Below are 8,728 nucleotides of genomic sequence, written 5' to 3'. Positions count from 1 at the left end.
TGAAACAGATACGAAATTCTGCTTTTCCCTATCTGCTTTTAGCCAACCGGGTATAGGAAACTTTTTGCCACTGCATTTTAATCATGTCCATAGGGAATTAATCCTACATTTTGACATTTGACAACTTTTAAATCAAAGCTTGGCCTTTAGTGACATGTGGTTTGGGTCCCAAGAAATTTTAGACAATTGTTTAGCTATTTTGCCAGCTCTTACCTCCATACTACCCAGTTTTCCATGGCATAAGGAATCCTTTCTGTCACTCCTGCCTTTATCCCTCTGCCTTAACTCCACAGCTAGTTCTTCATTTTCAGAGTCTGTGACTTGCAATCCCATTGCTGGCACTAATTTCTGTTTTAGGGATTTGTTGTTTTCAAGAAACAGAAACCCAACTCTAACTTACATAAAGGTTGTTATAAAGAATATAATTCAGGGGTGCCTGATGGCTCAGTTGGTTAAGCACCCGACTCTTGATTTCTGCTCAGGTCATGATCTCATAGTTCATGAGTTTGAGCCCCTTTATAGGGCTCCACATGGAGCCTTCCTGGGATTCTCTCTCTGCCCCATACCCCCCCCCCCCAATAAATAAAATTTTCAAAAAAGAAAATAAAAGAATGTAATTCAGGGCGCCTGGGTGGCTCAGTCGGTTGAGCATCCGACTTCGGGCTCAGGTCATGATCTCACAGTTTATGAGTTCGAGCCCCGCGTCAGGCTCTGTGCTGACAGCTCAGGGCCTGGAGCCTGCTTCTGCTTCTGTGTCTCCCTCTCTCTCTGCCCCTAACCCACTCGCATTCTGTCTCTGTCTCTCTCAAAAATAAATAAACATTAAAAAAAAAACAATGTAATTCAAATTGCAGGAAGTTCAGCCAGGTTTTGTCACTCTGTCACACTGAGCCATGTCGTCTGGATTCTGAATATATGCCCCGTTCTGCTTATAGCTTGACTTCTCTGAAAATGTCTTCTTTTCTCCTTCTTTGCAATTTAGTTTTGTGTAAGACTTTGGGGTCTGTGTGCTGCTAGCTCTCACCTATCTCTTTGGCTCCAGTGTCCCGTGTTTATTACAATTCAAAATATGAAAAAGGAGTAATTTGTATTCAAAACTGTCTACCCCTGGACCAATTATCTGTGGCCTGAGAGGATATTCAAGAACAAAAAAAGCCACATGACCTAGCCCTTTGGGGGAATAAGTGGCACTTCCACCAAAGAAAGCATAGGCCAAAACTCTGCCCCTGTGATCTAGATTGATGGAACAGTTGGCCTTTACAAAGTTTTTAGTTCTCTAAGAAATACTTTTCTCCCCCATGACTTTATCTGAAAATGTTTTATGATCTTTTAACCCTAGAGATATCACATGAGTCCATTAAACAAAATTTTAGCTTTGGGTTTCTTTTTTGAGCAGTGCTAACTTTATAAAGATTGATATTTCATGACTTTTAGTCTTTTAATATTCTCCAAGGGATAAAAAGAAAATTTACTTTTTAAAAATAGAATAAAACTCGTATTTTTCAATTCCCATAGAGGTCCACTGGACCCTTCTATAACTCTAAGATACATTATGGGATCTCTGATTTAATTTTTCCTACATCTTTTGAAATATTTTATTTCATCATCCCAGCAACTATTTAATTATTACTAAGCAACTATTTGCAACTGTGCTTTAAAAGACTAAAATAGTAAGGAAATGGAATGATGATGGAAACACCTAGAAGAATATAATAGTATATATAACAGTAAAATAAGTGAGGATCCTTCTGTTTTCACATAACATTGCCCAAAGTATTGCATTATCTTTTAAGAAGATATAAGGGTCTAGAGAGACACCATCTTTAGAGTTTTTTTTTTTTTTAAGGCTTTCAGTGATGATTACAGTTAATAGTTTAGATTTCTTTGTTTTTACTATAATGACAAGTAGAAGGAAATTAACAGAATTTCCACAATTATTAAAGGAATCAGAAGGTAAATGCAAAGAGACAGAGGGCAGTGCTCTGGATCCTAATGTTGATGAAATTGACCACATAAGCAAAATCTCAGATCATGAGTCTTCAGACTGTGTATTCAAAGTCTGTTTTCTCAAACTCAAGAATGAATGAGTGAACCATATATTTCTAAGCACAATTAGAATATCAGGTATTTTCATCCACTTATTCAATAGTCATCATGCAAATTTTATAAGGACCTGGACCATCTAATTTTGCTAAATGGGTGGTGTGGTTGTATTTTTTCACTTTTTATGATGTTTATTCACCAAAATTTACTTGATATAGTTCCTAAGTTGTAAAGTGCTGAAGACAGCATTTTTGTATATACAAAGGTAATTGAAAGGATATAAACAATGTGGAAATGAAAAAATTACTGGACTGTTCATTCTAATTGATGCTTATAAATCTAAAAAAAATTTTAAATGTTTTCCAATAATTGCCATCCTTCAATAAAATCATATCATCAAAGTTTTTTTTTAAGTTTTGTATTTTCACGATACAAGTGCAAAAGAACCATAAGTAATGATAAACTAGAACCTAATAGAACTGTATTTGAAATCTAGAGTTACTGTTTACAAGATGGATATGTTCCAGGTTCGTGCCTGGCAAGTGATGAGCAGGTGGTCACATTCAACTGACATATATCTATCTACCTTTAAAATATGTGTGTGTGTGTATACATCTTCAAAGCCAAAATATATGGAATAAAAATTGTGTTTATCATGCTTAAATTCTTATTAAAGTTTCTAATTGAACTACCCATTTATACTTCATAAATTATTAATAAAATGACTTAAATACATATTATAATTATTTTATTTTAAAGATTCACTGGACCCAGATGGTAAATGGCGATGACTATTTTTCCTGGTATATTAAAGTTAAGATGCAGTTTTAAAATCTGAAGATCTGTGTAAAATTCACATATGCCTAATATTAATTTTTATAACAATACCAAAGTAAAAAAAAATCATATACATAAGCAAGCCAAAATTACTTTCAAATATTTAATTTTTAAAAATGGTTCTAAGAAATTTAAAGACATGTGAGGTCATATCCCTACACACTTCCTCTAGGAAACTTTAGTCAAAAGGAATGAATAAAAATGTGAGAAAAATCCCTGGATTACAAAATGTTCACATGCTTCTGCTTTTTAAGAAAGTAAAAATTTAAGTAGCAAACTGCTTTCCCTGTGTAAAAAGTTGGGATCGTTTCAAAAACAAACCATCCTTGTAGGACAAAATGCTTCAAATGTTCTTACTTGCCTCTTATAACTTGCAGCTCTTGGTAAGCACAAAACTGTCTGAGGAATTTATTACCATGACTACTGTTTTCTTTAGTCCATTTAGACTATTTTCATAGTCTTTAAATGGCCTTTCTAGGATGACCTTTTTCTACACTACTATGAAATAGAATACAAATTTTTTCCAAGTTATCTCAAAATTAAAAGCTTGAATACTGATATAACTTTAGATTATCAAACAGGGTTAATAATAGATTTTGCCATGTGAAATTAGTTTCTTAAAAGTGTGAACTAGTAGGACACCTGGGTGCCTCAATCGGTTGAGCTCAGGTCATGATTTCATGGTGGATGTGGGATTGGGCCCTGAGTTGGGCTCTGCGCTGGGTGTGGAGCCCGCTTGAGATTCTCAATCTCTCTCTCTCTGCCCCTCTCCTGCTTGCTCTCTTTAAAAATAAATAAATAAAAATAAAAGTATGAACTATTTCAAACATATAAGAGTACAGACAATAATATATCAGACAACTGTTAATAGATGTTAACACTTGCCATATATATTTCAAGTTTTTATTTTTAAAGGAAAAGACCAAGTACAGATATAGCAAAACCCAGTTGCTCCTCCCTCCCTTTCCTACTCCCTCCCCACCCCTCTCTGTCTCTCTCCTCAGAGGGAACCTATATCCTAAAGTTCCTATGAATCATTCCTTTGCATTTTTTTACTATTTTTTTAATATATTAACATTAATCGTATCATGCTTGGTACTCGCTACTTTTCACTGAACATTGTTTTTGAGTTTTACCACATTGATCTTTACAGCTATGCTTTATCTATTTTAACTGCTATTTAACATTTCAAATGTATAAATAAACTAAATCATGTCCTTCATTTGAGGGACCTCATGAGGGACACCTAAAATTGTTTCTACTCTTTTTATTTCTTGCATGGTACCCTGACCTATGCGAGGCAGACTCTGGATTGGTAGGTTTTCCATGCACATAGCTTCCAACCTTGGAAAACAAGCCACCCCAGAGATTTACTAGAATGTTATTTTGAAAAAGGGATGTTGTGGGAGGGGGTGGGATAGGCTAAATGGGTAAGGGGTATTAAGGAATCTATTCCTGAAATCATTGTTTCACTATATGCTAACTAATTTGGATGTAAATTTTTAAAAAATAAAAAATAAAATTTAAAAAAAAGGATGCAAATTACTTATAAATAAAAATCTTACTGACAGAGCTAGATATATACCTAGTGGTAGGTGGAAAAGTATAACCAAGCATAAAACGTATGTTCATTTTTAACTGTGACAATTCTGTTTCTTTCCTGTATCTCAGCTGATTTAAACATTTAGGGCTTAATAGCATGGGAAGTATGCTTTGAAATTCACTATTGCTAAAGAACTTTAGCCTTCATGTGGCAGCCTATTAAATAGCTGCTATTCACTGCCTTTTTCTTTTTTCCTTGCTCTTGGAATTCTGATCTCAATAGAAAGACAAGCATAGATGAACTCTCATGCCAATTAACAAATCTGGAGAAAAAAATATGACTGATGCTTGAAAAGTTCTGGTCTCTGACCTTTATTTGCCTTTATAAGGTAAAGTTAGAAAAAGGGAATTGAAAGGGCATTCTGTTAACCGTAGTCTGTTGCCTGAAACTATCAGTCCAATGTACCATCATGGTAAAAACCACAACAAAAAAAGAATTATGGAAAATTTATTTATTCATTTAAAATCTATTGAATAATAAGTACTATAATGGGGCTGGGTATATGTTGATACATAAAACAGATGGAATCTGCCCTCAAGCCTTAACCAGTGTATGCCCTTGTCCACAGCAGTGACAACAGCCCCAGTCGCTCCTTTTCAACAAAACCAGGAACAACTGGAAATGCCCAAGAAGCACAACTAACATAATCAAGAGAATGTATGAATGAAAATAACCAGAAAAGCTAATAAACAAGCTATTAGAGTTTGTGTATCCACTATGCTACTTTTGTATACAAATTACAGAAAACTTCTACTTAACTGGCTTGAACAATAAGAGGGTTTATTATCACACATAAAAAAAAGTCCAAGGCTGGTTAATTCACTAGTTCAGTAACTGTCACTGAAGACCCAGATTTTTCCCATCTTTCTGTTATCACCTGCAAGCTTTCATGATGGCAAGATGGCTGCCACACTTCCAAGTGTCACATCTTCTGCTATAGGACAGCAGAAGCAGCAATGTGGGACAATGTCAGCATTTCTTCCAGGTGTCTCTTTTCTTATGAGACATCCTCTTACATCTCATTGGCCAGAACTGTATTACATGTGCCTTCCTAAACCAATCACTGGCAAGGGGAATTACATTTCCATACCTGGCTTAGACTACCTTAGTTCAATTAAAAATATTGAGCACCCACATGCCAAATGTTTTCTCCTTTTAACTGAAAAAACAAATACAAACAAACCAAATAGAGGACAAGTATTGTGCATAGCTCAGGAATATGCAGACAGTGAAACAGATGTGAAATTTAAATCTCTGTGTTAATAAATTGATTGACTAATTTGTTTCTAATGTTTCCATCTGACCTCACTAGCTATCTGCTACTGGGAGACAAAATCAATGTTGGGAGGTGCCTATTCCCCCAATAAAAGTCTTCTGATGATTCCTGGCTCTCAGCAAAATAACTACAAATCTGAAATTTCAAATGGGAAATATAATAGAAATTAGTCATCACTCAATATTCAAACTCGTGCTCATTTCAATGAAATACCATTACTGAAAGAACACTATCTTCTTTCAAGAAATACAAGTACATCCCTGACTGTTTTATATTTTGCCAATAGTCAAATTTAATGTTTTGTGTTGATGATTAGGAGGAATTCTTCTTGGATTAAATAATACTGGTGACAATAGGGAAATAATCCCTTGAATTTGTAGAGTACTTTATGCTTTCAAAGTGCTTTCTCATATGTTAATCTGAATTATATCTCATTCTTACTCTAGGAAGGGGTAAACAGCTGCACTGAATCCTCATTTTTTAAATGTGAGAACTGGGACATGTCAAAAGTTAAAAGATTTGCCCAAAGACTTCACAGCTAAGTAGTTAAATAATCAGGATTAAAACCAAATTACTTCATTCCTAATTCAATGCTTTTGGAGCTATTTAACAAACTCTCAGGTAACTTAAAATTATTTGATGCTGTAAAAACCTATTTTAAAAACTGTTTAAAAAGTTAGAATCTCTCTTGTGAGTACATTATAACATCTTTTAGATCTTATCTTCTCCAACCCAGACCCAGTTGTTAGATCCCTGAAATCTAAGGCTCTTAGATGTATGTTCCTTTTTTCAAATGTTCCTATCACCTCTCCTATTAGAAACTGCCATATATTTCATATAAACTGAAAATCCAACAAGCCTGGACACTTGTGTGACTTTAAATTCTATTTATACCCTGATTCTGAAAGAGCCAAAGTCAAACTTAAAACGAATGAGTTTACAAAGAAAAAAAAAAAAAAGACAGAAAGAAAGAATAAGATTACCCAGAATGAGACCCTCAATGACAAACTTGAGAAAAATCTCACTAGAAGGGACCTTAAAAGGGAACTTGTGTAGGAAAAATAATTCTTCTTACTTTCCTGAATTTCAGGAGAATTAAAAAACGAAGAAATATTTTAAATCTGTCACTCTTACCTCAATCTTTGAAAAGTGACAGGTGATAGGGAACCAAACAAAGCAACAGGCTTAAAGAAAGGTATTTTCTCACTAAAACTAGAGGGAGCAAAAATTTCCCAAAAAGGACTGTGACAAGCCATTTCTCTTTGGGAATGTTGATCTAAATGGAGATTGTGGAGTGCACAAAATATCTCCTCTCCTGACCACATTTCTATATCCACTGGTCCACTTGAAGTCTCTGCTCAGATGTCTTGAGTTTTATCAAACTAACCACTTCCTAAAGTAGACTCCTGATACTGTCCTCTGGCCTGCTCTACTTCTATCTTTCCAATCTCAGTGGAGAGCAGCTCCCTTCTTTTCAGGCCCTCAGACTGAAACCTACCTTTCCGGGGTGCCTGGGTGGCTCAGGTCATGATCTCACAAGGTGGTGAGTCCCAGCCCTGCATCTGGCCCTGTGCTGACAGCTCAGAGCCTGGAGCCTGCTTGGGATTGTGTCTCCTCTCTGCTCCTCCCCTACCACTGTCTCTCAAAAATAAATAAATGTTAAAAAAAAATTAAAATAAAAGAAAACTACCTTTCATCCTTTAACTCCTATCTTTCAAATATTCGGTTTGTTAGGAAATTCTGTTGTCTCTTCAAAATATATTCAAAATCCAACGATTTGTCTTTACTATTTCCTATCACCTCAGTTTAAGCCACCATTGTAGTATTCTCCTAGATTACTGCAAAATCCTCCTGGGGTCTCCCTGCTTCTGCTCTTGTCCCTCTGTTCTCTATTTTCAACACAGCAGCGAGAGTAATCCTTTAAAATAATAAGTCATAAGTCAGGGTGCCTGGGGGGCTCAGTTGGCTAAGCGTCATACTCTTGATTTTGGCTAATGTCATGATCTCACAGTTTGGGGGTTTGAGTCCCACATGGGCTCTGTGTTGATGGCATAGAGCCTGCTTGGGATTCTCTCTCTACCCCTCCCACGCTCACACTCTCTGTCTCTCAAAATAAATAAACATCTAAAAACGAGAGAGAGGAGAGAGAGAGAAATAAGAAGTCAGTTCATGTCCCTTCTTTGCTGACGTGGATCTTTACATAGTTCACTCAAGAGAGGTAACAAAATCTGTCCAAAGGCCTACAAGCTCTCCATGTTCTGCCTGGCCCCTTCTTTCTCATCTCCTCATTACTCCTCAGCCTCTTGCTGCTGGGAATGCACCTGCCATACTCCCACCTCTCGGCATGGTACACTCTTCCCCTAGACTGCTGTCTCACATCCCCTTCAGATCTTTGCTCAAATCTCACTCTTAATGTGGGGGTAGGACTGGAGGGGATATGTGTGCCAGAAAAACTATAAGGTACAAGTAAAATTTGAATTTCAGATAAGCAATGAATAGCATCTTAGTTTAAGTCTGTCCCAAATACTGAATGGGACACATGTATATTTTAAAAATTATTCATCGTTTATCTCAAATTTGCATTTAATTGGACATCCTGTTTTTTTTGTTTTTGTTTTCTAAAACTGGCAATCCTACCATGGGTTCTACCCTGACCTAAATATATCATGTCTTCCCTCTACCCCCAGACTTCAGATACCATCTCACCTGCTTTATTTTTTTTCTTTCTTCACAGCACTCAGTTTCCTCTAACTAAGCACATAATTTAGTTAAATAGCACATTTACTGTCTGTATCCCTCATCTGGAAAACTTTTCCATGTAAGAAATTCCAAGATAAAAGGAAAATTTAACTTGTGGTTAAAGAATTTCATTTTTCAGCCTATTTCTTTTCCACTGTTTTGAAGAGTTGAAAGTTTTTCATGAAAACAGGGAAACTAGGCACTTCTCTCTCTCCACTCTTACTATTCTT

This window comes from Felis catus, chromosome B3, assembly GCF_018350175.1.
Source record: "Felis catus isolate Fca126 chromosome B3, F.catus_Fca126_mat1.0, whole genome shotgun sequence".
Classification (NCBI taxonomy): domain Eukaryota; kingdom Metazoa; phylum Chordata; class Mammalia; order Carnivora; family Felidae; genus Felis; species Felis catus.
The sequence above is the reverse complement of the archived record's forward strand: the minus strand, read 5'-3'. Positions refer to the sequence as shown.